The 18,145-nt window shown below is 35.3% G+C and overlaps 1 protein-coding gene across 1 annotated transcript in view; it reads right to left on the reverse strand.

The window, feature by feature from the left end:
- The window catches only part of satb1b (SATB homeobox 1b), a 99,287-nt gene that overhangs the window by 67,692 nt on the left and 13,450 nt on the right, over positions 1–18,145 (reverse strand). The gene's annotated exons all lie outside the window — the stretch shown is intronic.

Consider the following 18,145-nt stretch of genomic DNA (forward strand, 5'->3'; position numbering starts at 1 on the left):
CTTGCCATCCACAGCCACGGTGTGTTTACACTTCTAGTCAATTTGATTTTATGTGCGACTTCACACACACACACACACACACACACACACACACTCGCGGCTCTCGTGCATCTTGATACGAGATCACAAGAAAACATTTTTTTTTTTTTTTTTTTATGAGCGCATTACTTGTTTATAGATCAATAAGTTTTCAATTATGCACATGCGTGTGTGAGATTGAATTTCAACTGAATTTAGAGATCTTTTTTTTACCCGCGATGCGCATTTGAAGCGGATGTTGATTTTCAAACTAAATATCATTTATTAATTTTGTTGTTTTGTCGCTTCAGTGAATGTAGATGTTGGTTATTTTTAAGTTTTAGCCAACATACTGGAATTTATCCCTCATTTCTCACTGAGCGCTGATTTATGAATTTGTCCGTTTGTAATAATTAAATGTTATTTACACACTAAAGCGACAATTTATGCTATAAAGTTGTAATTTTTAGCACAACTTTAAGACGTTTAATAGTCTTTAATTGTGAATTTAAAAAATGTTTTTAAACATTTACTTGCAGGCTAACACGACATGTTTCAAACACCTGTTAAAATGCGGTGAAAACACACAGATCTGCCACATGCGTATTATATTTTAATATTCAAGGCGGAAAAGGAAACTTCGAGGTGAACTGTAGCTCTGCGGGAGTTTTGCACCAGATATGATGATGATGATGAGAAAGAGTCCTTTCAAATGTGAGTCATCCGACACAAACGCTCACGTTATTAGAAAGCTTTTACAGCAGAGCTAATCTGACATTTATTCGACAGTGAGTAAACACACATCAGATACCAGCAGATTTCCAGTAGAGCTTCAGCGCTTCCTTCCTTTGATGAAGAGGAAATAATTACCGCCGCACACTTCTGATTCTAAACACAAAGTTTTGATTTTTGTTTAAAGAATTCGAATTCTAAAAATTCGAATTAGAACGCCAGTGTTTCATTAGGTGTGAAATTCCTCCAGCGTTCTCATTTCCCCTCCACACACAGAATAATGTCAGCATGCTTATTAATTACTGTAATGCAAACATGGATTGAAATCATATAGAGTTTACAATGATGCAACACGCGGAAACCTTGAATGAATAGTGCAGACCAGAGAGTGTTGTAACATGACCACCAGCCTCCAGAAGTGACAGTACAAGCTCTGAGTCTCTGAGAATTTTTTTTTTTTTATAAAGGGCAAATTTTTTTTTTTTAAAGCACTGACTTTGATATATGGCTATCTATATTTTGATTTGTGATCATGCTGATGGATGTTAAATGCCAGAACTGGTAACATAAGCGTTTATACTTCTGCTATTAAACTATAGGCCTATATGCTGTAAAACATTATATGATCAATAAGTTATGACAATATGTTTTTACATTGCTTTCTCTCATCAAAACAAGCAATTTTCAACTTTTTTTTATAAGTTATACAAGATTCAACAATTTTTTTTAAAAGTCAGTTTAATGTATTTTAAACATTCAATTTAAAAATTTAAGGTGGCAACATTTTTAACACCCAGATCTATTTCTGTGGATTGCAATTTTAAATAAAATTTTGAATTAATAAAAAAAAAAAAAATGCATGCACAAAATCTAAAAGATCAGTTGTAACAACAGCCCTCTTTGTACTTGACACTAATTTACACGTTTTTAGGAAGAGCAGTGGATTTCAGAACAGCTTTATTTCCTAGCATGAGAACACTGAGACACAAAAACCCTGAGCAAAATGTGTTCCAACGCTCTCCGTTCTCGCCTTCACGACCCTTCGGGACGTGGCGAGCATCACCTGTTGCTACAGAACAAGCTCAGGGGTGTTTGTCCAAATATGTTTGTGCATTCGTGTGTTTGTTGCGGTATTATTGTCATAAGAACGGAAAGGCGGCTGCTATAGTGTGCTATGTTTAACTTCACATCATGGAAACAAGCATCTGTACATTTCCAAAAAAACACTGACACCTCGGACTTGATAACTAGGCCAAAATTTACATAATCACAAAGGAAGCTGTGTTCTAAAGCCATGCAACATTTGTGTGTATGTGTGTGTGTGTGTTTTAAATAAAGGGGATTCATTTTAATTGAATCAATCAATGAGTTACTTTTCAACATTTTAGTGAAATATTAAGAACTTCTTATCGTTAGAGCCGTTTCTTGTCATCATCAGATTGTGACTGCTTCTCAGAAAACCTGCCCAAATCGTGGCTTCGGGACTCCACAAAAGCCATGATGGTTTCATTTATCATTGGCATTGATAATTTTCATGTTCTCTGTATGAATCACCGTCACACATTAGTTTCAGGGGAGTGATCTCTAGTGGGAGAGATCAGGGGAAATTCCTTGAGTCTGAGATAGTAATATGAAGAGAGGAGAGAATATCTGACACTACAGGATTGGCCTTGGATCATCATCATCATCATGAGGATGAAGAACACAGGAGGACGTGCTGTTCTCCACAGCGACCACAAGAGGGCTTCGTGAGCGCTGGAGACACACACTGATCAGCTTTGATTTACACACATTCATCCAAATCAGAGAGCAAGTGGACAGTTCTGGACGCTGACTGGATCGTAATGGAGCGTTCCAGTCATGCTAAAGCACACAGTATTAGCAGTTAAGATGAGAAACACGTTTTCAACAGTTATTGTGTGCATGACTTGAGAACAACTGTTAACTTCATAGAAAACATACATTTTTAGCAAAGACACACAAACCTTTTAAGACCTTTTTCACACAAATAACACATACGCACACACACACACACACGATGATGGTGAGATCGGCTGCTGTCAGACTCCTCAATCATACAGAAATCTCACTGGATTATTACAATAAATGGCAAAAGGAATGTTTGGAAATGTAAACTGATATTTCCAACTGATACTACAGCAAAAGATATGAATAACTGGCTTAAAACCTTATATATATATATATATATATATATATATATATATATATATATATATATATATACACACACACACACATATATATTTATATATATATATTAATTAATTATATATATTTATATATTATATAATTATACAATTATATTATATATATATATATATATATATATATACAGTATATATATATATATATATATATAAAAATATATTAATTAAAAAGTTATATATATATATATATATATATATATATATATGTACAGTATATATGTATGTTTATATAAATGTATATGTATGTGTATGTGTATGTATATATATATATATATATATATATATAGACCAACTATTTAACATTATATTCAGAGAATTTTTTTTAGCAAAGACATATTTTATTTGCTCCTAAATATACTGTATAAATAGTACACAGACATATGTGTATGTGTATAGATATAATAATAATAATAATAATAATTATTAATTTTATTTAAAAAAAAAAACAATTAAGTAGAAGAAAGTAAAAGAAAGAATATTAACTTTATATATATGAATTGCCAAATTCCCTATTTATTAATTTTGAAGAGGGCACCACCCAATACAGTTTCACCTCAGAACTGGTTAGTCTGATCTAAAACACCAAACTTTTCACTGAAGGTTTTTTTTTTTTTTTAACTAGAGTGAAATCTATCATAATACACCAGTCACAGTAAAACACAAGAGGGATGTGTGACGTCAGCCGGAAGGGAAAGTCATTTCAGAGCTGGATCAAATTATTACATTCTGATAAAAGCCAATTTTTTTTTTAATGTGGAATAATATGCACCAGAAACATATGTGACCCTGGACCACAAAACCAGTCACATGGGTCAATTTTATGCCATTGAGATTTATACATCACCCGAAAGCTGAATAAATAAGCTTTCCATTGATGTGTGGTTTGTTATGATAGGACAATATTAGGCTGAAATACAACTATTGAAAATCTGGAATCTGAGGGTTAGACAACATTGAGGAAATGTTGAGGTACATGTTTTATATATTTACGGTAGGAAATTTACTAAATATCTTCATGGAACATGATCTTTACTTAATATCCTCATGATTTTTGGCATAAAAGAAAAATGGATAATTTTGACCCATACAATGTATTGTTGGCTATTGCCACAGATAGACTCGAGACTGGTTTTGTGATCCAGGGTCACATATTAAGAAATTAATTGGGTTAATTTTGACGTCATGTTGACTTTAAAGCCAAATATGTCAGGCTGTCTGCCACGACTGCCATAACAGCTGAGTGTGCGTGTTGGAGAAGTCGCTAACAGAGCATCTTCTGAAGCACATCTGCACACTGACAGCGGGTGTTAGAGCAGCGGCGTGGGTGTCTGACACCGGAAACTGCTGCATTCTGTTGACACACTCCATTTTTCCTGCCAGACAAATCTAATGGACAGTAAAATCAAAATGCATGATTGAAAAAGCACTCAGAAATGGGAATAAATCAGTATTTCGCAGGTACAGTGCAGAACACACACTGAAAAACACCCTAAAATTAGTGTTTACAACTCACAGCCAGACTGAAGAAGAAGAAGAAGAAGAAGAAGAAGAAGAAGAAGAGGCAAGACTGCTGTTGTTTTCATCCAGTCGGTACATTTTAATTAGACTATGTTTATTACGCTGCCTAGGGCAAAATATCAGAGGTCTCGTCTAAATTTAGAGTGTTTTATTATTATTATTATACCCGCTGAACAATTTACAGTACTTAGAGTGTGTGAAATATATAGTTATCATCTTGATTTGAACAAGTGCTGATGTTTACGGTTCAGGAAAAGACGTGGTTCTCAACTCAAAAATCTGACAAAGAGCCAGGAAAAATTATGCAAATTATTAAACGCTCAAACTATAACCATGCAAAACAAATAAGCTTATCGAGAGAGAGAGAGAGAGAGAGAGAGAGAGACATATACATTCTACTGACTATAAGTAACTTTGCAACTACATGTCAACTAACTCTCATTAGAGTATTAGGCTATGTTCAAAATGCAGGCAAATCAATTTTTTTTTTCTTAAATCAGATCTTTCAGGCAGACTTTCAACACAAGTGAAAAATAATTGTGTGTCCAAACATAACCAACCAATCTGCATGGGTGCTTTGAAACGTCACCAGTTTTGATGTTATCATTGTGTGTCGCGTTAAGAGTGATGCCAAAGACGTGTAAAAATCTGATTGGAAATGCATTTCAAACTGCATTTATATGTGGTTTGAATCAGATTTGAAAAAAATTATAATTTCTTTGCGGTCCAGACTTTCAAAAACCCATCTGGATATTATCTGGATATGCAAAAAATCAGATTTTTGCTGGCAGTCTGAACATGGCCTGAGTAGACTAGGTTCGGGTTAGTAGAATAAGTTGACGTAGTTGTAAAGTTACTGATAATCAGAAGAATATCTGTTGAGGAGCATCAAAATAAAGTGTTATTAAGCAAACAGTCGACTAATACTCTAATGACTGATAGCTGGAGTTACTTATAGTTAGTAGAGTGACTAAAGTGGACCATCAAATTACCAAAACTTTCATATATTTTTTTGTCAAAAGTCAAACTGGCACACACTGTAAAAATGTCTAACCTCCCAAACTCCAAATTATAATACATTTTTCAATTGGCCCGAGTGAAATTCTGTAAATGTAATTTTAGATGTGACCAAATATTGAGTTGGGGAGGTTAGACATTTTTTACAGTGCAAATGAATTCATCACTTGTTATAAATGAGACAACATGGACAGGTTGCACGATGTGACATTGACGTCTAATGTAAAATCTGCAAAACTTGTGGAGTTTACACTTTAACCGCTGATCTAGTGTATGAAGCTGAATCACTCCATTCAGAAATATATGATGAAACAGCATCTATTAGATCAGCAAAACTGGTGTGGTTGAACTTCTACACACTTTACACTCCCTACACATGAAAGCCAAGAGTTTGAGACGCTGATAGCCCCGATCTCAGAGTCACACCCGTGCAAGGCCGTGGCCGGATGCTGATTTGAAGATCTTTCTAGATAAAAAAGCTCTTTACAGTGTGAAACTGATGAACAAGCAAAAGCCTGCTATACACCCCTCATACAGTGCATGAAATCAACTAATACATGACAGAAACTGTTGGCTAAATTCTTGTGCTGTCTGCAGACTGACACCTCTGGCCATTGCATTACATCTCACTGTTTCTCTAGAGTCGAGCTTCACTTTTAAAAGCTTCATGTTTAACAGTTCAACTTTTAGAAATGCATCCAGTGGTCAGGAGGCATGATTTACACTTTACTTAAAGCTTTTATGTATAATGCATTATTAAAAAGTGAATATATATATATATATATATATATATATATATATATATATATATATATATATATATATATGAAGAGTTCAGATGCAAAAGCCATCTGAAATTTTCTTTTTCATTTTTTATCAAGCTTGTATATTTAACTTCAGTAATTTCACTTAAATGACAATTAATAGGTAATCTTCAGTGCCATTTAATTGAAATTATTGAATTTAAATATACGAGCTTGATAAAAATGATCATTCAAGAAGAAAATTTCAGATGGCACTTAGGCTTTTGCATCTGAACTCTTCATATATACATATATTATACTAACCCTCTTCAATCTGTATTTTTAAGAGTACACTTTATATATAAAAAAACGATTTTACGATTTTATATATATATAAAATTGTATCCAAAGTTAATATGCATTATAATATTTGCAAATTGAAGAGGGTTAGTGTAATATTGCAGATTGCTTGTTACATCTGAAATTGGTTGTCATGTGTTTTAACGCATTATACTTTCTGTTCAATGAATAGTATATTATAATGTATTATAACTGTGGTTACAATTATTCATATAGATCATACAATGCATTATAAGGTGCATTACAAGGCATGCATTAAAATCATTTTCTAATGCATTCTAAATGAAGTTTAAAAATTATTAAAAAAATAAGTTTTAAATCCTTATTTAACCATTTTTTAAAATCTTTTTTAATAATTAATTGTATTATAAATATGTATTAACAACTAATTGAGCCCTTTCTAATGTTACAAAAAAAAAAAAAATCTAAAATCCAAAGACTGTGTGAAACAACAGTTCCTGAAAGTGCAGACGCTGCATGTGAGTCAAGATACATATCTGTACATGTGAAAAAAAGTGTGAGGAAGAGAGAAAGAAACAGTGTGAGAAAAAGTGTACTCTTAAATCTAAAAAAACAAGCACAAAAATGCATTAGCACTGAAAAAACAACAATAAAAATAAAGAATTATCTCTACATTTGCTTTAGGACATTCTGTCGAATTCAGACTGAAGAAAAAGTTTCAATTAGTTCAGGGAGGGATTTTCCTTGAGTTTTATGGGCCGTTTCAAGCGCTTGAGCTTAAATGCAACTTTATTACAGTAATTTGAAGAGACAAACCACACAGTGATTCCTAAAATTCCTAAAGTTCGCAAACAAAGCGAGTGATTGCCTGCCGTCTGACAAGCACAAACACATCGCTGGGCGAAAGCCTTTATGAGGGAAAACTCACCGCCTTCGGAGACGATCGGTGACTACGGCACATTTTACCTGTTGTTAATTTGCTAAAGAGTGAAGTTCATCTATTATGCGTAATTGCATGGGCTGGAAAACAGTGTGTAACCATGGCAACATCCGTAAGCATCAAAGCACACCTATGCTCCAGTCAATCACGACCGCATCCGTGCAGAAACTCCAGCATTACGTCAATCAAAACAGCATTTCAGACTTCATTCTATTAATATTCGTCTAAGAAAAAGCCTTTTCATGACACATCTTTAACTTTTTTTTTTTAAGAAAATTACCGATGTAACATAAGCAAACATTAAAGCAGCGACGTGATGTTTGCCGCATACAATACATTAGTTAAAGCTGTGTTTTTTTTCTCTTTAATAAATCTGCTAATGGGTAGTTAACAAATAACATGAACTTTTAAGTGTTTATCAGAGAAAGTGTGTATTTTTAGATGCTCACCATTTCTTTTTAAGGTCACCGTGAAATCAAAATTGACAATTCTTGATTTATCCGTGCACTTCATTATTGTTCCCGGTCTCTTCTCTTTTCCGATGATGAGGCCTGGGCAACCTGTCAATCACATCAGATCCATAACATAGTCCATAACACTTGATCCAACGCCGCATTATGCAAAGAACAATACGTTTCTTTGTCTTATTGCAGCTTGTCAAACATGTCCTCTATGAGCTGCAATTTCATGAAAAAGAGCCATATGAGGAAAGAAATATGTTTTCCAGATAAAAAATAATAACAACAGATAATATGAGGACATGCATAAAACAAACTATTGGGGTCCTTTTGATTTTTGAAAGAGTCTCTTCCGCTCACCAAGGCTGCATTTATTTAATCAAAAATACAGTAAAAATTGTGAAATATTATTAGAATGTAAATCATCTGTTCTCTATGTGAATATCTAGTAAAGTGTAATTTATATCCTGCGATCAAAGCTGAATTTTCAGCATCATTACTCCAGTCTTCAGTGTCACATGATCCTTCAGAAAGAATTTGGTAACATTTCTGATTATTATCAAGTTGTGCTGCTTCATATTTGTATGGAAATTGTCTTTTTCAGTACTTTTTGATGAAGAGAAAGTGAAATCTGAGGTAGAATACGTTGTAACGATACACAAAACGAGTCTTTACAGTCACTTTTGGTGAATTTAATGCATCCTCACTAAATAAAAAAAAGTATTAATTTCTTAAAAAAAAAAAAAAAGTAATGAGAAAAAAATACAGATTAAAATGGAGCATAATAACTAACATTTGGACGAGTCTTCAAACCCGGCCGATGCTGAGAAACACAGTGCTGGTTTGATTACACTGAGAAGTAAACGAGTTTCAATTACGCTCTATTGAAAGACACGTTCCACTTCTTTTCTCCGACCGATTAATCCTGCGATATTCCATGTTGCTTTTGACAAGCACTCTACATCACCGCATTGAAAGCAATGGGGGATCCCTCAACCAAAGGGAGCGTTTTTCCCGCTTCTCCCGAACCTCGTTGCCCCCGGTGATAGTGACAGAAGTCAGTACGACTTCATTAAGATCAGGATGGTCTGCGCGACTGATCTCAGAACAGTCTAGCGTCACTGGGACCGGGCAAATATCCACACCATCCGTCATCCTGCTGTCATTAACTGGTAATGATTTGATTATTTTGCAGATGAATTGTGATATAAATCTCTTTCACAAGCACTTCCTCTGTGAATTCATCAAAACCGTTTGGGTAGAGCTGACAGAGATAAGGAAGGAAATGTTTGATGTCTGAATTAACAATTACAGTCAGTCTACTTATACGTAACACTTGTAAGTACTAAATCAGCGCAGTATCATAAATGCATTATTCATTTTTTTTTCTCACTTATAATTTGCACAAAGGTCTTGTGTGCCATAAAAGGTCATCATTTTCTTTTTTCCATAAAATAATCCTAACCTAATCCAAATGAGTTGTTTTGGCCAGGCTGTCGTACAGAGAAATTATGAACACATGCACAGACAAGAGAGAAACAATGAAATATTAATAACTGATCATATTGCACGCTTTTTGTTTTTCTGTGCATTTTTTTTTGCATAGTAGCTGTAATAATTTTGCAGATAAATACCTTCACCAACTTTAGTGTTTTGTTCTTCCCTTATATTTATCAAATATTTTCCTCATATTTTGATGGTTTAATTGAACTTTTGCACAATCCAATTTGTCTAAGCAAACTTACATGCATTTCAATTTATATTTTTGCAAACCCTTCACAGAACTAAGTGTTGAATTCTGAAAGCTGTTTTCATTGTACAATGAAGTTTTATCTCAAAAGATCAGTTTGATTCCTCATGATATGAACACTAATACATGTTTTACTTTTTACCACTGTGTTTCTGACAACTGCCATGAGAATGACAGACCAAACACAATCACAATCTAATACAACCATCTATTGTGAGTTTCTTCAAATGCAAAAGTTTGCCATTTCTCCCACACGCTGCATGACAAACACATAAAAGATCATTGAAGGCATTCAGTGCCACATTTATATGAAATAGTGACTCTGTAAGTTTGCAGTGCATTCACTACAGTTCAAAAGATTTAACAAAAAAAGAAAATAATACTTTATCAGCAAAGATGCATTACATTGATCAAAAGTGACATTAAAGACATTTAAAAAATCATACTTTTTTTAATAAATAAATGCTAAATAAATTAATTTAAATAAGTATAAATGCATTTTAAATAAATGCTGAATTTGCATATGAATTTTCTATTTAGCAAAAGATCCTGAAAAAAATAATGCATCAGATTTTCCACAAGAATATGAAGGAGCACAGTTGTTTTCAATATTGATAATAATAAATAAAAAATAAAAAATAAAATAAAAAAGTATGATTTCTGAAGGATCATGTGAGAAAAAATGATTTTCTTTGTCAGTATTTTCCTCTTGTTTTCCAGTACAAATATTTAAACATTCTCAAATCCAAGATGCATTGAGAGGCAAAAGCAGATGTGAAGTCTTGTTGTCTAAAAATATATATCAAAGTTAAGTGAGTTTATGCTTAAAAAAGAACAAATATCAGCCAAAGGGGTCAGAAAAACAGGCTTAATTCAAAGGACAAAGAAGTTTATTTTTCTGACCCCACATATGTTCCTATTTTAAGCACAAACTCACTTAACTCAGACATCTTACTATGTACATTTGCTAATCAAGTAAATGTATCCCGATTTAAGAATTACATTTGTACTGGAAAACAAGACAAAAATACTGACGAAGAAAAAATTTTTTTTGCCGAATGATTCCTGAAGGATCATGTGACACTGAAGAGTGGAGTAATTCAGCTTTGATCACAGGAATAAATGACACTTTACTATATATTTACAGCTATTTTAAATCCTAATAATATTTCACAATTTTTACTTTATTTTTTTGGTCAAACAAATGCAGCCTTGGTGAGCAGAAGAGACTTCAAAACCATTTAAAAATCCCAAACTTTTGCACGTCTGTGTGTGTGTGTGTGTGTGAAGGCAGCTCTCGGTCCACACACACACACACCTCCAGCCAACACGTTTCTTTTATCCCTTTCAGAATTCAGCACGATGCAAATGGCCTCTTGTGGAAGGCATATCATCCCCATCCACCTCTCAGCGCTCACTCCAGGGATGCCAGCGGCTCCGAGTTGGCCGAGATTCCCGAAGGGACACGAGGGGGTTTAAGCCTCAGCCGTCCAGTAAACCCACAGGCCCGCGGCCCTGGGAAACGTGGCTAATTGTGAGCACCTTGGCCAGGGCTCTCCGTTTGCCTTAGGTTCGCCACAGCTCAAAAACAAGTCAAACGGTGCCCAAATTTGGAGCAAGTGGGCCCAGAAATGTAGGGGGAGCGTGTCTTTGAGTTAATCTGGATTGGCGCCGATAAGAGGTGGCGTTTCTTTCTGTCTCATATCGGCGTCTGACACCGTGCGAAGGCTTGGGTGATGGTGGCGAGGCATATTGGAGAAGTGGCGCGTGCCAAAGCTGGACACTTCCATACCGACATTCTTCAACAGCACGGATGGCATCTCGGCACCGCTGTTTGTTCCCGATCTGAACCGTATCGGTTAAAACATAAGGTCTGTGCTTTTAAGATTAGCTTGTTGCAGGTGAATTCAGGAAACAGGTGAAAGCGCATGCAAAATGTCATTATGCATTTCTTTGAGTTGAGATCATATTTACCCTCCAATATTGACTGCGCATGGTTTCAGAAACGCTCATGACCACAATACTCTTTTTTTTTTTTTTTAATTGGTAGGAAATAACCCACGCAAAACGTGAAAGCGACCGCAAAGACTTAAGGTCAAACGTTTCCTTTCACACCTTGATTCTTTTAAACGGCAAGCTTTAAAATAACTGACAGGGACAGATCTTGTTTTTGGATACGCAGTGCACATGTTATGAACACTTCTGGGTTAACAGAGTCAATGATCTTTAACTTGTGCTCATTTGAATACGCAGTGCAATGCAATCATTAAATTTCACGAGATGCACATCAGCAAACGAGACGGCGCCGGAAATACGTATTTTCGTTTTTTTTTTTTGTTTTTTTAGGTTTGCACGGCTTTTGGGATTCTAATCATGCTATTCTTTCATTTTCCCAGTCTCTCAGAACATAATTCTGTCACGAACAGAAGCACAAATCAACACAAAGCACCTCAGCTTATCAGGCTTGTTGTGGAAAGACCGGCGATGGTTTGCTTCAAGTAAGCCGTAGGAGTTTAGAAACGGAAAGTGCCACAACAAAGAGCCAAAAACACTCAGTCCTGTTCAATACGATGAGTAACTGTGAGTGATATCAAAAGTGTGGAATTCATTGTAGTGGTATGAAGATTCAAAATGACATTTAGAGTATTTCCCTAATTACAGTAAAACTGATCTCTGAATCTGTCGTGAGTTTCATGCCGTGGGAATACTGTACAGAGACGATGTCTCATCTTAAACTGTCTCTGAATGAATTTCTGGCCCAAGATTTAACAATCTCTGCCACATTCTACAAGTGCAATTCATTTAAAATGCTTTTATAATGAATTCTGTGCACAGATATGGTGAGGTATATAAAGACAGAGGGAGGTTTACTCACACATACTGTATATTACACATATATTTCTAATATACATATATTAGAAATATATGTGGAATATACAGTATATGTGAGTAAACCTCCCTCTGTCTTTATATAGCTCACCATATCTGTCCATATCTGTATGTATATATATATATATATATATATATATATATATATATATATATATATATATATATATATATATATATATATATATATATATCACATCATGTATCTAAAAGCATTAATAATTTGTTACCATGGAGAATGCGGTAACTTTAATTAAAACAGAAAAAAAAAATATTTTTCAACCCACTACATTGACCTAAACTATTAAAAGGAGAAAAACTGCCCACACTTAATTGTACCAGGTAATTGACAGAAAGCACACAAGATCTCTATTTATGAGCGACATAAAAAAAAAATGCAAGAAGTTTGTGCTTTTTTATCAACGTGAAATGAACATGCCAATGTCTTGACTGTGAATAAGTGATCAGTGCCTTGAATATAAGAATATTCAAGACAACAAAACTTGCAGAGGAAGACCTCGGAGTTAAACACTCTCAGCTCACCATAAGAAAGCGTTCAGATCCTGCAGGCCAATGCCAAGGTCACCGTTTGAGTCCCATGAAGCATCAAATGTGGCATAACATCAGCTCAACTGCTTTCTGCATGAACCATGGACGAGTTTGTGAAGGGACAGCCAGTGCCAGGTGAACAAAGCAGACGATGAATCTACTTAAAATGTCACAGCAATTGTCAAAATGTCAAAAAGCAAATAGAAACCATTATAATCAGTGATGCTGTCTACACTGGATGCGTTTTTGACGTGCTCCAAGCGCTCAAGCTATTTCTGAGCGATTAGGACAAATGGATTTGCAACTTTGACGAGTACAGCATCATCAAGCTGTTCAACAACCATCACGTCCAGCGTAGATACTGTGTTTTAAAGACAAGAAAACACGACGAGGCATATATCGCCCTCGGATTCACCAGTAATGAAAAGAGACCAGAATATTTGCTTCTGACAGAATGAAGCCGAATAAGTTAACTCTTTCCCTGCCACTGACTGAATTTTCTGGCTTTTCACTGTTATCCGTGTGTTTCGTATGTTATACGGTAGGGGGCGCTATTATGCATTTACTGAAAAAGGACTGAATCTCCAGATCAAAACACAGGCGAAGAAGAAGCAGAAGCAAGCGATATCATATGTAATCTGAAGCATATGCGATCATCAACATTAAACAGCATATAAATCAAAATTGAACGAAATGTCGACTCACGAGCTGTAGGACTGTGAAGACACGGGTGTCTATGGACTCGATCTAATTCATCTCTGTTTTCATCATCGTGAAGAATCCGAACTTTGACAAAAACGAGATTTTCTCAGCTTTTTGCTCAAAATGTTGATTTTTTAATGAAACTTAATCAAGTGTTGATTAAAAAGGAATGCATTTTTTTTTTAAGTAGAGGGTCGGTTCTTTCTTATATATTGCATGTTCAGAAATCCATGCAACAAAATATTCTGCGGGCCATTAAAACTTTTATGAGAGTGATCCAAAAATGCTGGCCGTGGCTGGCAACTTTTTCCAAAAACGCTGACGGGGAAAGAGTTAAGACGCCACTTTGAGGCTTCACATCACGCGCACAAACAGAAGTATACATAAATTCTATAGGATTTTGCAAGCAAGCTCATGTCTGAGAGTGTCGTAATGTGAGTGAATGTAGGAGAGGGGCTTGGAAATATGTGTCTCTACAAAAGCCATCGAGTTGTGATGTCCCATAAAACAGTTTAGAGAATGTTAAGGAGGTATTTCTGGTTGGAATAGTAGTTAAAAAACACTGGTTAATTCCATTCTCTTGATATTTTTGGGAGCCGTAGAGTTTCAGATAAAGAGTAATGAGAAAATAACAAAGGCATCAAGAGACACTAGTGGACTAATGGAAAGTTTGATTGTGTTAGTTGAGCCACATTTAAAAAAACAATTCCTATGTGAGATTAAACACTGCGTGTAGTCCTGCTAATTTGACTTCAATTAAACAGTGAGCTATAAATGGTCTGTTCAGTGATCAAATGTTCACATGCAACAAAATGTAGGGTCCCAAACCATTACATCCAAAATAACGCGAGTCCCCAGAGAGGATCCCGGTATCTGATCCTCGTAAGTGACAGCTGATGGCTTCAGAAAGATAATTAACTTTTCAATTAGAGGTGCATCTGACATTGCAATTGTATCTACTTGAACAACTAAGGAGCGACTGAAGGAGATGCAGATGTATTATTACTGCAAACAAACAACGTGCTTTCCAAACAGATGTCATGATTTCTGATGTCTTTGTGCGACAGCTACATCAAAGAGCAAAGGCGAAATACGTGCTAAAATAATAATTATGACAGAGTTTGCACGGAGTAAAATCTCTCAAAAGAGGATGATGATGATGATAAAGTTGCGTTTGCTTTTTTCTTATTTATAGTATGTCATCTGAAATAAATATAACCATGAAAACCAATACACGCAATAAACTAAATGGCTCAAAAAACATGCACATAAATAAATAATAAATAAATCTAAAACATGCAAACAAAGACATAATTCCAAAATAGATACATAGCATAAAAACAAATAAAATACAAACATGAAACATGCAAATAAATAAACAATATGCAAACAAAGAAAATCATAAATCCAAAATAAATAAATAATATGCAAACAAAGAAAATCATAAATTCAAAATACATGCAAACAGATACAATCAAATAAATAAATAAAAACATACAAACAAGTACACAAATGCATGCATTAAACATGCAAAGACATACAAAATAAATAAATACGACACGGAAACAAATACAATCAAATAAATAAATAAAACATACATTAAAAAAACACAAACGCATATATAAATAATGCAAGTAAATAAATATGGTTAGCATGCTACAATAAATGTCTTATATTCTGACTGAAGTACTGGCAGTGTTCTCTAAGCAAAACCTTTGTTAGCCGTCCAAACACACGATTGTGTTTGCGTTGAAGACATACTGCCCACTGAATGTGATAGATTCAATTAGTGAGAGTCTATTAATTCTGTGTTAATATCACAGCACATCCTGCGTTTTCTTTAATTGAGCCGGTTGCAGGTTCAGAGAGGAGAGAGTCCGTGTGTCTGTTCATTACACGAGCCCAGATCTACACCTGGGGTTCGCCTAAACTCAAGGCCGAAGGCCGCGGAAACATGGGCCGTAATTACAGACGGGGATGCTATAGAATCATTTATGTTAATGCAATCACAATGAATGTTTTAGTGATCCTGGGAAAACCAGAAGGGGTGGGGGAAAAACAATGTGTGATGACTGGAAACAAAAGGCATCAAATTCTGCATTTTAAAAGTAGCGGGTCTCCGTTCGGTCAAACGCATTAAACCAGTGTTGTCACGAGTGCCCAAAAATAACCTCATCTCATCTCCATCAAAACAAGGACTTAAATCAAACATCGAGCCATCCATTTATAGTTGCTCTTACATATTGTCTGCAGCGAAGAAGCGCCGTATCTGTCTCTCGAAATGTGTCAGGAATTACAGCAATTTTTGCCTCCAATTCCAAAAACATGCATTAACCCCCTCCTTAGGAGGTGCCATCGTTCTTTTCTGGTGCAAGCTAAATATCGCAGCGAAACACGGCTGTTCGAGGCAGCAACCTGGCAGCCGGATGAGAATAACCCAGCGCAGGAAGAAAGCATCCATGTTATCATGCGCACACATGTGGCCTGTGTAAAGATTAAGCCGTATTCATCCCCGGCTGCCTGCTCTTCTGCCTCAGTCCATCACAGATATGGCACCGATTCAGCCAGGAATGCAGGAGAGGTGCCATGGATTTCACACGCTCCCTAAATCAGCGGGACCCGAGACGCCGAGGTGTGGTACTCCGGAAAACCACGCTCACGACAACCGCGTTCACGCTCCCAATAATAATAATAATCCCTGGAATTCCCCAAACGCAGACTCATTCACCTCTTCCTGGGAACACGGCTCTGTTTAGAAAATGGTTTATTTATTATAAATCGACGAGATCAGGCGAAACGCTCGATGCAGACGCTCGATAACGCGAAGAATGGGCTTGAATGTTTCCTAACCCGGGATAAGGAAGGGTCGCTCGGGTTCGGGAAGAGGCTTACGCCGTCGCACACACATCGGGACCCTCTACGTGTTAAGCCCTTAATAATTCCTGCTGTGTGGTTCAAAAGGAGACACACAAAGACCAGACAAAGTGATGAATGCCGTGTCTGTGGTGCCGGTCGGCCCGTGCGGACAATGAACACGCCGAGCTCATAAAGAGGCCTTGCCGGTGGGAGCGGCTATTAGGACACGTCACTCTTTCAACCCAATTCAGTCCGAAAATCCAGATTAGGTGCAGAACTCGAGTACGAGCAGGGCCGTTCAATGATAATAAGAATAATAATTCATGTTAGTAATCTTTGTTTGGTATAAATATTAGCTATATTAGTTCTGTCAAAATTAAATATATATATATATATATATCAAAAAAGGAAAAAAAAATGTATTTTTTCCGTCATCCTTTGGCTAGCGTTACAATATATGATCACGCTCTTATTCATGCAAATGCTTTTAAACCATTCAAGCACGATAAGACACAAAAGGGAACGCAGTGCTGAATCTTCTGTCTGAGTGACACACACACACACTCGTGTGCACAGAAAGATGCTTCACACAGCACTGCAATGGACAAAAACACACACAATTATGCCAAAATGCCCGTTTTGTCGGGTATCACCGCAGGCACAGTCTTAAATGAGTTCAACGAAGTCTTAAATGAACGTAAAGAGTTGATGCGTGTGAGATCTGTGTCGTGTGCGTCAGGTTAAGAGACAGCAGCCTAATAAACACACCGATGACGGTCAGTAACTGATGACTGAATAATATATTTCATTTATAATACATGGGTCAACAAAAACAACAAAAAAACAATAACTTATAATTATAATATAATAACTTAACAATCATTTTTGTGTATTTTTAGGGCAAGTAAATAGAAAACATTGATCCCTGATATATTGAAGCGCAGGCAAATTTGACATTTATTATAATAGGTTTATGTGAAGATTGTTATAAGTTCACCTAAATTAAAAGTTGTTATTTTTTAAAGCCTAATAAATGTTAATGTTGATAGCTTTAAATTATACTTGAATGCTTAATGCCTATAATGAGTGGCTAAAATCATTAGTATGGTATTGGTATCAGTGATTCTGGCCTTTCGTAAAAAGATGCCATTAACATTTAAAATATAAGCTACTGTATTTATGTTTCTACATTATATTAATTTGGAGATTAAATGTGAAATAATTACAATATTAAAATATCAACAAATTTTTTTTTATGTTAGGTGCTATTAATTGTGATTACAGAAAAATTTACAATTCATTAATCAATTTTTTTAATGACCGAGAGCACTAATATATATATAATATATACTAATATATATCGATTTATCATTTTTATTCATATATATATATATGAATAAAAATGATAAATTGATCAATACATG

Source organism: Squalius cephalus (genome assembly GCF_949319135.1).
Source record: "Squalius cephalus genome assembly, chromosome: 15".
Classification (NCBI taxonomy): domain Eukaryota; kingdom Metazoa; phylum Chordata; class Actinopteri; order Cypriniformes; family Leuciscidae; genus Squalius; species Squalius cephalus.